The sequence below is a fragment of the Convolutriloba macropyga genome, chromosome 5 (genome assembly GCF_964194025.1).
Source record: "Convolutriloba macropyga chromosome 5, txConMacr16.3, whole genome shotgun sequence".
Classification (NCBI taxonomy): Eukaryota; Metazoa; Xenacoelomorpha; order Acoela; family Convolutidae; genus Convolutriloba; species Convolutriloba macropyga.
Genome location: NC_134472.1, coordinates 707,002 through 719,253, shown reverse-complemented (window position 1 = coordinate 719,253; position 12,252 = coordinate 707,002).

Here is a 12,252-nt window from a genome sequence, read left to right as displayed (position 1 = left end):
TGGGGTTTTGGGTAAACATGCATAAGTTTTACTGCTGGTCTGTTTAATTTGCCTAAAGCAGTTTTAACCTCGCATGACCTAGTTATGTTGTCGGGGCCGGTGAAAGTCCGTGTAACTCGTCCCAGCGGCCAGATTCCTTTTGCTTGGTGTAAACTCCTCAAGAAGGCGAACAACATTATCCACTTCCAAAGCTGCTTCACTAGACGTCCACTTCTGTCGTTTGTTCAGCGAATGAACATACTCGGTTAGCAGCCTCTTTCAAATCTGCTGAAGTCTCTGCTTCACCTGTGTTTATGCCGAATTCTTTAAGGTAAATGTCTTGCTGAAAACGGCTCTAGGAACATTGCAAAAGGGCCTTCCAAGCAAGAATGGGTTTGGGGTAAGTAGGTTGTCGTCTTCGTGGTTGCTTCTCGCGTTGGTGAGTGGACGACAGTTGACAAGACACTCAGCTTCACTGACGACCATAGCAAAGACATCTGCGATGAGTTTCGCGGAACCGAGGTTCAATAGAACAGCTCGTTTGAACGAGTCTCTCCCACACCCCACCGAAGTGAGGACAAGAAGCAGGGTTCAGCTTCCATTCAATATCCAGGAATGCCATAAATAAATACGACTGAGAGCCTCTTGTCCTATCGTATCCTGTCTTTTATCAGTATCTATTTCCTTCGTTTCACATGTTTAGTTACTGTATATAAACCAATTCAAGCAAAACATTTTACATCCGGTTACAATCGACTTCCATTCTCTAACAATTGTGGGTTATAAAGTCATAAAAATCAATCTTACAATTGCGGTAAAATCAGCGAAGTTAATGTTGACCGTTCTTTTAACTTTTTGTATCAACTTGTGGATGATTTCAATGAAAGACGCCCATCAGTTGTTTCAACATCCATCATTATAAGTTTTCTTTGTGATTTCAATCTTTCTACAACGGCCATGGTCAAGGTAGAACACACCCAAGACAAATTTCGTTTTTCACAGTTTTATTAAATTTAAAACTTGCAAGAACCATCAATTTCAAAACTTACAAAATTTTATTTTTCCGACCTACTTGGGGAGAGGATCTATATACTCAAATGGGTTTTTTGTTCACACATTTTTGGCTGATGGATGTTTTTATGGTAGAGAGTTGAGACTGGTCTTATTAGAAAGCTTGTCTAGCGGAGAATATGGAACTAAAAATATTTTTTGATTTTCGTTTTTCACATTTTAGTAAAGAGTGCAAGTTTGACTGTGATGAAAAAGAATATTAGTAACAGACTTTTTACAACAATTTTTCGGGTATAATTCGGTCTTTAGAGCATCATTTTTAAAAATTTCTTTCCAGGATTTAGTTTTTTTTCTGGTTGAGTTTTGACAAATCACTCTTCCAAACTTTTTTTTCAATATTTTTAATATTTCTTTTAAATTGGCTTTCCATCTACTCTGTGTGCATAGGTTACAATAATTAATTTTCAAAAACATTTCTCCAGCCTGTTTTCAATTCTACTATTATGAATTCAAGGAAAATTGACAGTTAGCACGGGTCTAGGAAACAAACCCTCTTGGAAAAAAACCCGCCAGTTTATAATAGGAAATAAATCCCCAAGGAAAAATACCCCTACGGAAATAAACCCCGGAGGAAAAAAACATCCATTTGATCATTGAAAGGAAAACAAAGACATTGAAACGAAAATCATCAAAACAAAAGCTTAAACGCGCATGCGTAAGAAAAATCACGTGATTTTTCACGTTCCTCATTACGTATTCACGCTTTAACTTTTGCATTTCAGTGTCACCTATGGGATATGATTCAGTCAGTTTTTTTCGAAAGATTTCAGTTTTAGGCCTCCATAAAAAATTAGGTTTATACTCAGAAAAAGGGTGAAAGAGGTGCCCCACCCCTCGAGAAACCTACCCTGTCTAAAAAAATTACTCCGATTAGTGCCGCCTAAACCAAATTTTTAGTCTTTCATGTTTGTGCTTCCCATGGTCAGTCAAAAAGGGACAGGGTTTAAAGGATTGACAACCCATCCTCCGTGCGATGGTACCTAGCCACAATAGTGTTGCTGTCTCTTGTTCTACGGTGGGGGAATTACCGTTCAGGTAATAGTTTCTGTGGTGGATAAACTGAACGAACCAAACTCTTAAGCCTATTTGGCTGGTTTTCAATCAACCTATTAGCACGTGTTGTATCAAATGCGTCTACATACAATCAACAGCAATCATTCTGTTATCCTAATCCAATTAGTGTGACATGATTGAACCCAATTTCACGCCAGGCTTATTCTGTTACTTAGCAAACTTGAAATCAACAACAATAGCTCCAATTGAATGGAAACTTCTGACCCATTGTGTTACATTGGAACCAACAAATGAGAAACAAAGTTTATATACCAAGGTTTTGCTCATATTAAGAGAGAGAACTCAAAAATTCTACTATCTGGAAGTGCGAGTGAAAACGAAACAAATCGCAGTGTAAGCATCAAATGACCAAGTTATTCGGCATTTAATGACCGATTTTGGACACCTAATGACACAGTTATTCGAAAATCGTCCTATCAACATAGACACACACCAGACAGGACGCTAAATGTGCTTTATAAAATTAACAACCGGATAAAAGAGGACGCAATTGTGCAAGACTGTGCTTCAACTTTACGCATTCAATCGAAAAATGCTTTTACCGCCAGCGCGATATGCAATTAAAATGCCTTTAATTCCTCCCATGAAAAAACTTATTCACCATTTTAAGCAACAACAAAGAGGACCTGGGCCAATTACTAAGAGCGATGACTGTGAAATCCCCGAGAAATACCTAACTATCACAAAAGACGATGACTTCCTCTTTGAAGGCGGAATTGTTCCGCAGTCGGAAAACGGCTTCTGATCTTTGGAACAGAATACAATTTGCAATTGCTAAATAAAAACAAAGAATGGTTTGTCGATCGAACTTTTAAAAGCTGTCCCGACAAATTGTATCAGATCTTTACTTTGCATTGCCACGACAATGGAATAACAGTGCCATGCATACATACATTGTTGGCAGAAAAAAAACAGGACACATATGTTGCATTTTGTGAAAGCCTAAAAGATAGTATATCACACCCCGACACAACAACGATGGACTTTGAGTCCGCCTCAATAAATTCCGCAACGGAAGCCTTTACCAATACTGAAGTTATTGGATGATTTTTTCTCATTTCTGTCAATCTCTTTGAAGAAAAGTAGTTGAGTTGGGCTTCTGTGTTAAATATCGGGAGGACAAAATTTTCAGTTTAAATACAAGTATGTTTGCAGCACTTGCATTTTCGCTCCCCAAATATACTGAAACTCGGTTCAAAATGCTTAAATTATTGCTGTCAGATTTCGAAGCTCTGGATTGTTGTGACTATTTTGAGTAAATTTTTCTCGGCCTCCTCAACAGAGATGGGAGCAGGCAAAAACCACGCTTTCATCTAAAAGTGTGGAATGTGTATCATCGAAAGATTGAAAACCTACCGATAACCAACAATGCGATAGAAGGTTTCCATAGATGTTACGAATCAATGCCTCAAAGTAAAAAGTTCGATGTTTGGAAATTTTTGGAGGCGATACACAGACAACAGGCGCTTGAACAATTTAACGTGGCACAACAAAAAGTGGGGAGGCAGGTAGTTAAAAAAGCGAAAATCACGGCAGATTAAAACGAATTGTGCCGCACACGAGTATCAACCATTTTAATGTTTGCGTGCAATTGCTTCAATGTCACTTTGAGAAACCGTTTCAATCTTTTGCTTTTTCTCTGTGTTCATGTCTGTGTATTTGTGTGTTATAAAATTATTCATTTAATTTAATTTGATTGGTTTTGAATCTCTTTGACAGTCAAGAGTAGGTTTATTTCCGTGTTTTTTTTCAGTGGGGGTTTCTTTCGTGGGTTTTTTTTGTTACCTAATTTTGGGTGGGTTTTTTCCGGGTTTTTTTCCGAAACCGGTTATCACACCTTGGGAAGTAATGTAGTTGTCAGCATATAGTCCGAATCTGATTCAAATTGATGGGCGATTTTGAAGAGGCATTTATAAAAACGGGCAGTTTTTGGAAAAATTTTAACATAAAAGTGCTCGAAGTGTTGTGAAAAACTAAGATGGTAACTAAACAAGCCGTGTATTAGACGTCAGAAAAACTGATGGTGTAATGTGTTTACTGAAGATCTGATTTAACATGTTAATTATTTTGTTTTTTCTGGCGTTTCTTAGAAATCATTCAGTTGTACGTAGCTTTTTGGTACTATAATGTATAATAAAATTTATTGTTCGTTGTGCATCTACAGATCACATTTTGATGTTAAAACCTTGATGACGAAAGATGCTCGGTAATTGAATGGAAAACTAATAAAATTGGATGGTACAATTAAATCACTTCTTCAATTAGAATTTAAAAATGGAAATGATTAAGTCGATACCGCTTGCTCAATTTCAGTCTATCAAACCTAAATCTGCAAAAAATGAGCCAAAAATCTGTAAGTTTAGCAAAGCTGTATTCTTCACGCTTTTGTAGTGAACAACTCTGTCATAGACATCCATGTAAACGCATCCGCAGTCTCCTAAATCTAGTAGAGATCCACGAGGTTTGCGATCTGCATTGGGGAGTACCCCCACGTATTCGTAGGCGTAGTTGTGGTCAGACTCATTTTGAGCCACTGAATGGGCTTTCCGATCAGGCACCCGTTCTAACAAGATGGTGTAATACCTGAAAAGATAATAATAGAGCTATGGAATTTTGGTTCTTTTCCATATGTGCCCCCCCCCCTAGTGGGTACATTGTTATTTAAACTCTCCTGACACATGCGGCCTAATTTTACATAAAGGTTCACTACATAATAACACGGACTCTGTAACTGAGGGTACATAACGTATACTGGGGGCGGACCGGGAGGGCACAGACGGAAAATATCCGGAATTTTAAAGGAGCCTTTACAAGGCAGTGTCCCATGTATCATCACCTAGGATGAGGTCCGCGACCCAAGACATATATTGGCCAGACCGACCTGCGTCGTGTATAGGGGGTTCAAGAAAAACCATAAACCATGCCCTACCCAAATATAGGTGTTGACGCGAACGCCGTGAACAGAATTTGGCCAAGCCATTGAGTTGGGTGACACCTGACTGTTGTCTGCGACCCAAGTAGGTCTGGCCAATACCTGTTTTGGGTCGCGGACTTCATCCTGGGCAAGTATCAAATAATGTTGAATGATAATAAACTGCCTGTCTCGGTGGTTTGAATCTTTCCTGTAATCTATCCATATATCAATTTAACAAAGGTTTGTTTCAGATAAATAAAATAGGAGAACGATTGGACAGGCTGAAACCACACTCTCCTATCCAAACTATTCATTTGTTGGTTCTCAGGTCCCATTCTGTTTAAAAATTATTCAGTTCTGTAAATCTGTAGAGAAAAGTTTGTTCTGAATTCTATTTGTTCTGAGACACACCTCCAGTGTGCCTGGTGAATTACATATGTCGATGCCTCATGTTCCGCAACTACAGAATCCATCTCAAAGTAATATTCCACACCAAACACAAGTTCCTATTGCCCATTCCCCGCATAATGTCCTTCCAACTCTAAATCCACTCGTGAACCAGCTACCAGTAATCCCGCCTCAACAATTATTTATGCCGCAGCCTCCCGTGATTCCGTCGCCCATTCCAGCGAGCACAGCAACATACTTACCCGTCTCCAACATTCCGCAACAAAACACTATCCATTCAGCTCAAACCCGACCGGTACCGTGTATTACCGCATCGAAACATCCCCTTAACCCTAACCCCGATTTAAATTTGTGGCGTTTTCCTCAAAACACTTCCCCAAACGTAAACCAGGCGACAAATAATACTAAAGTCTTCAACAATGTTCAACCGTTCCTACCTCCAAGCACAGCTAACCCCGCCATTAACCATCCCATCTTGCAAATGAATGCACAACAAAATCTTAATAGCAACCACGCAGCAACCTATAGCATCCCTGTTAACCCCTTTAGTACAACTACTAACATCGCGCCACCTTTTGTCACGCCGGTTATACATTCAACATTCGGGCGTACTGCTACGATACCATTGTGCTGGGGTGGCCCACCGCATCCCACGCCTCCAACGTCAGCATCTGAAGGTGCAAACTTGATTAGGGCATTCACTGACGCCTTGACTATCAAGAGGAATGATCCGCTTCCCGAATGGAAGTTGTCCCAATACAATGGGGATCCCCTACAGTGGCACGAACGGTAAAAGCGCAATTGACTCTCAGTCGTTAACTGATGATGTAAAATTGACATACCTTAAGACCCTCGTAACAGGTAAAACTAAGACAGCTATAGCTGAGTTCGCCTACTGCGGCGCAATGTACAAAGACGCATTGAGGACCTTAAAACGTAAATTTGGCCAACCACAGGCGGTCGTAAGTGCCCATTTGGACAAACTCAACAGCTTTCCACCATTGAAAATGCACAATAGTGATAACATCATTAATTACTTGGGGTGCATTTCAAATCTTGTCGGGGTATTTAAATCGCTGTCATACGATTCGGATTTAAGGAGTGCTGCGCTTCTCAACACTGCCGTACAGAAGCTACCACCCAAAATAAAGGAGTCATGGTCACTCTCCACGGTCAAAAAGCATTGGGTGAAACCTACTCTTCTGGGTTTCAACGACTGGTTAAAGGAAAAGGCTGAAGCGCACAATTTAATGACGAATACCGCAACTAAAGCAAGGACTGAGGATACCATCAACCCAGTAACAAAGTCAAAAGTTGCATAAATGCGTTTGCTGCAAATACGCAACACAAGAGTTATCTTAAGCCGCAACAATTTTCGCCGTCAACATCCATCTCCAGTTGCATTGTATGCAAAGGCAGCCACCGGCTGTGGGAATGCCGTGTCTTTAAGGAAAAGACCCCCACGCAGAGAGCCAAGGCCGTGGCTCAAGCAAAGCTCTGTTTCTTTTGTTTGCGCGGTAAACTCATGTTTAGGCAATGCCCAAGTCCCCATAAATGTAGAAAAGATGGTTGCAACAGCTCCCTTAACATCCTACTTCACGGAGCTGAAAGGGTTTTTCCAGCTAAACCCTCAACAAACAACAACATCGATACTTCGAAGTCAAACGCAGGTACCAGTAAGCCATCTACCGGTCAACGGCAACCAAGCAAAGCAAACACTTTGTCTTCTGTGACGGATGTGAGAGGCCTCCTCCAGGTCAGGGAACTGAAACCTAATAACTCTTCTGGTAATAGTACTACGGCGTTGGTTTTATGCGATACCGCTTGCAGTAACTCTTGGGTGTCCGATAGTCTCGCAGCTAGACTGGGTTTGCAGTGTACCGCATTAAAATTGACCGTCAAGGGTATAAACACGGAAGAACTCATCGACACAAAGGTGGTTCAATTGACTGTGACACCTCATGAAGATCGAGACTTCGAAGCATTCACTGTGCGTCCCTATGTGAGGGAAACATTAAATGTAGGCTCCGACATCATTGCCGTTAAGTCCATGCAAGAAACTTACCCATATCTGGCCGTCTTAGATCCAGTAAAGTATAGCTATGGGAACATTGAGATGATACTTGGACAGGATGTCTACCATGCCATCCGCCCGTTAGAGTATTTTGCAGCCGACGAAAATTGCTCACCGTTCGCTGTTCGCTTGCCGATAGGTTGGGTTTTAAGCCGCCCACTTACGTCAAGTTCATGTTTAGTCTCAACCTGTTTCAAAGCCAATGTCGAACAGGATTATGAATTAGCTTGCCAGGTTAAGTCTTGGTATGAAATGGAATCGTACGGGCGTACAAGCAGTTTGACCCACGATCCGCAGCGGATGCTCGCGAGCAGGAAATACTTGAAACAACAACTTTTCATAACGGCCAAAGATACGATGTCGGTATGCTATGGGCTGATGACAACATCCAGCTACCGATAAACTACTTTTCGTCACTGGTACAGCTCAAGTCTCTCGAAAAGCGGCTCTCGAGAGATAAAACCATTAAAAAAAATTACGCTAAGACTATCAGTGAAGTCCTGGAAAAAGGTTACATAATTCCAATTTCCGATGCTCACATTGTCGAACAGCGGTTGGATAAAGAGTGGTACCTACAACATCATCCCGTAATCAACCCAAACAAACCGGGGAAAGTGCGTAGGGTACTAAATGGTGCAGGAAAGTTCCACGGTACTTCTTTGAACAAATCTTTGCCCACTGGCCCCGACCTGCTACAAAACCTAATCCATGTGATACTTAGGTTCCGTCAACATCAATTTGCCGTGTCCGCAGATATCAAGGGAATGTTCCTCCAAGTGGGTGTCCCTGACTGTGACCAGCCATCACTGCGTTTTTTGTGGCGGGAGGACGCCACAACAAATGTTGTTATGTATCAATATACGCGCCATAAATTCGGGACTAAAGACTCGCCTACATGCGCTAACTATGCATTGCAACGCGCGGCCTGAGACAATGTCAGTCAGTACCCGGAGGCAACCAAAGCCGTCCTAGAAAACTTCTACATGGACTATTACTTGGATTCGGTGGAGTCGTCTGAGAGGGCTCTCGAAAGATCGAAGGAGTTGGTGCATCTTCTCCATCTAGGTGGGTTCAAGATTACCTAGTTTGTAAGCAAAGTACCAAATCTGGCTGATCGAATTGATGAATCACCTCAGTCTACCGAACCAAAAGTAATTGCCTCATCTAAGGAGGACTCCTCTCACGTGCTTGGGTTGAAATGGGATCACAACAATGATACTCTAATTGTGAGTCGGGGTACCTCCAGTACAGTAACTAAGTCTTTAACACAACGCTTGGTTTCCAGCCTAGTGTCTAAGGTATTCGATCCCATCGGCCTAGCGGCACCATTTACTGTTGGTGCCCAATTGTTACTAAAGGACATCTGGCGTGTCAGCGGGCAGCACTAGGACGAAGAATTGCCAAAAGACACTGTTGAAAAATTCCTCGAATGGAGTGTAGAACTACCCAAGCTTGCTGCAATCACTATACCAAGGAGCTGCTTTTCCGGAAACTTTGAACACCTGGAACTACACATGTTTGGCGATAGTTCACAAGAAGCTTTCAAGGCCGTTGCAATTCTCCGAGCTCGAGTAACTAGTTCGAGTGGGCCCCACACGCAGCTTGCGTTTGTCCTGGGTAAAGCTCGCGTAGCACCTATGAAGGTCATGACTGTTCCAAAGCTGGAATTACAGGCAGCGCTACTGGCGGCTCGATCGAAACAAGATACCTGTCGAGCTCTCACAGTGAAAGTCAGCAGGGTTTTCATGTGGGCCGACAGCACTACTGTCTTGCAATGGCTTAACTCTGCAACCAAGCACCAAATATTTATTGCAAACCGTGTTTGCGAGATCTTAGAACACACTAGCGTTGATGAATGGAACCACGTTGCCTCAAGCAATAATCCTGCAGATGCCGGCACTCGTGGAATGTCCGCTGAGGTTTTGCAATCAAGTAGCTGGGTGAGAGGTCCAGACTTCCTAAGAACCAAGCAATTCCCGTTCGAACCAAGCACTGAAGTAGTTAATAACATCAAACTTGGTATACTAACTAAGGAAACCGACGAAACCAATACATCATTGGCCGCATCCCTAACCAAGTCAAGCAAAGAGCCGCCCCCACAACTAATTTCCTTCGATAAGTACAGTTCTTATCAGAAGTTGCTACGGATAACAGCGTACGCACTCCGCTTGTTACCTTCTCACGAATGTTACCGTAATGCCGATGGTAGCATCATAGACGCCACTGAGCTTGACGAAGCCGAGCGTCATCTCCAGTATCTTGTCCAAGGAGAGTCATTCAATGCAGAGAGAAAAGATTTCCTCAAAAAGAAGCCCGTTAAACGAAGTACCCGCATTGCTCCGTTTTCTCCCTTTATTGGGCAAAATCGCCCAATCCGGTCGGCCGGCCGCATCAAACGGTTGGTCGAAGTTGACTTTGATGTAAAACATCCTATCGTTCTCGACGCACGCCATGCATTTGTAAAGTTGTTCCTTAGGCACAACCACGTTAAACATCATCATCAAGGTATTGACTACCTGCGGGCTAAAATACAAGAACGCTATACCATCCTCGAATTACGATCCTCACTGCGTTCCATTAAATCCAACTGCGTCACGTGCACAAAGTTCCGAGCTGCCACTATCCAACCAATCATGGCTGACCTCCCAAAAAAAGACTCGCATACCAGTCTCCTCCCTTCACGAACACCGAGGTTGAATACTTCGGCCCATTTTACGTTACTGTTCGCAGGACTACCAAGAATAGGTGGGGTTTCCTCTTCACGTGCCTAACTACTCGCGGCGTTCATGTTAAAATCGTTCCGTCCGTGGACGCCAGTTCATGTGTAATGGGAGTGGAGCGGTTTGTCTCCCGTCGGGGTACACCGGCCATTATTTGGTCTGATAATGGTACTAACTTTGTTGGTGCGGAGAAAGAACTACGCGAGAACATCGAAAAGTGGAACGCCACCAACATCGCCGCGGAACTTGCCCACAAAGGCATTAAGTGGAGGTTCAATCCGCCCAGTGCGCCACACCAAGGTGGCATCTGGGAGAGGCTGGTACGTAGTTTTAAGCGAATACTTTACACCGTCCTCGGTACTCGTCGTCTCACGGACGAAGTTTTGAACACTACTTTTTGTCTCGTCGGACACGCTTTTAATTCATGTCCGTTAACGCCCGTAAGCGCCGACCCGTCCGATCTAGGCTTATTAACACCTAATCACTCTTTTCTCGGTAACCAAGCCCGTAGTCTCCCTTCCATCATTGGCGTAAATGAGTTTGATCACCGTAAGCGTTACGCCCGCGCGCAATCTTAACGCTAACGCTATTTGGTCTCGTTGGATCAAAGAGTACGTCCCGACACTGAACCGACGTTGTAAGTGGCAAACGCCTGCCGAGAAACACCTACTAAAGAATGGAGACTTGGTTTGGGTAGCTGAGGAGAGCAATCCTAGGAGATACTACCCTATTGCTCGGATCACTGAACTCCGTTACGGTTCAGACAGCGTCGCACTGTCCGCCGTATTGCGCACGTCCCGGATCGCTCGTTCGCCCGCTTGTAAAATTGGTACCCATTCTCCCAACATCTTCTTCTGGGCCGGAGGATGTTAGTAACTAAATAAATCTAATCGAGAGAATATTAACCAATCAGATTCAAGTATTTAAATACACATAGAAATCGTTCCAATTTACGTATAATGTTCGGAAAAAGTTCGTATAACCTAATTTTAAGTAAATATAACCACAATATGAACGGATTAAGGTGGTTTTTGGCTTAATATTTTTTAGACGATTGTTGATCGATTATGAACCGATTCTGACGTCAATAACATCAGACAAAAAACCAGTAAAAGAGCATCAAAAAAAAACCTTGCCGTCTAAAAACTTCTCACTTGTTGCTATGTACGTATTATAGCTTCTACGTTGTAAAGAGACTTATACGTTGCCTGCAGAATACGTTGCTTTATATATCGATTGGAACGAATTGAATCTTCAACGAAAGAGTGGTTTTACACCTTTATAGTCCCATAAATTGCTTATAACCTTATCTTAATTGAACTATTTCTCTGTTCATCTGTTCTATGAGTGACATAATTAACAATTCTCCTGAACAATTGGATATAGCTTTTTTATTTGATTAATTAGAATTTTGTGGCTTTGACGACATGCGGTTTTGTTATTTTTTTGCAATTTTGAGTTTTTTATGTACTTATTTTTAACTTTGTAGTCTCAGCATTTAACCTCAATACTCACTGGCCTACTGGTTTTCTCGTGCAACACTAGTAAAGTTCCAAAATTGTTTTCTGTGGAGAGCCATCTAAAGTAGTTTTTTATCATTGTTTAGCAAGCTTCATTTATAAAGAAACCATTAATCCAGCACTTTCAGTGAATTTTTCAATCTTGAACTCGTTTGTTGTAATCAACTTGCTTTGCTCTTTTTTTTGTCACTTTCTCTTTTAAACGAATTGGGATAAATTGCTCTCTGATTTCACAACTTAAGCGCTCTAAAAATTTTGTTATATGCTACATTTTCTATTAACTTCACGCCATTATTTATCGAAAAATTTAGATTCTCTCAAACGGTTTCCCATTTTTGCAGGTCTTGATAAATTTGGCGCTTGCCCGATTTATGTTACGACTATCTATCTATTCACGAGCTAAGCAATCAACGACAGGAAGTGTTACTCAAAATTTGAACTTTCAGATTTGATCGGATAAAACTTTAATTTATAATTTCGCTTTTGTTGTTT